This window comes from Charadrius vociferus, unplaced genomic scaffold (assembly GCF_000708025.1).
Source record: "Charadrius vociferus isolate BGI_N301 unplaced genomic scaffold, ASM70802v2 scaffold1479, whole genome shotgun sequence".
Taxonomy (NCBI): domain Eukaryota; kingdom Metazoa; phylum Chordata; class Aves; order Charadriiformes; family Charadriidae; genus Charadrius; species Charadrius vociferus.
The window spans coordinates 12,589-12,869 of record NW_009649856.1 but is presented as its reverse complement, the minus strand read 5'-3'; positions in this window follow the sequence as shown (position 1 = coordinate 12,869).

The window sequence follows — 281 nt, the reverse complement described above, 5'->3', positions numbered from 1 at the left end:
CCTCCCCCCCCCTCCTCCTCCTCCATCTCCTGGGACCCGGATGTCCGGGTGGGCTCTACCCCCCATTAAACCACCGTGGATGGTGGACCCGGGGGGTCTGGGTGGGCTCCAGTCTCCCATTCCCCGGACTGGGAAGGGCACTCAGGCGTCCGGGTGGACTCCGACCCCCATTAACCCATGGTGGGTGGTGGACCCAACTCTCCGGGTGGGCTCCAACCCCTGTTAACCCACGGTGGGTGGTGGATCTAGGGGTCCGGGTGGGCTGCAACCCCCATTCACCC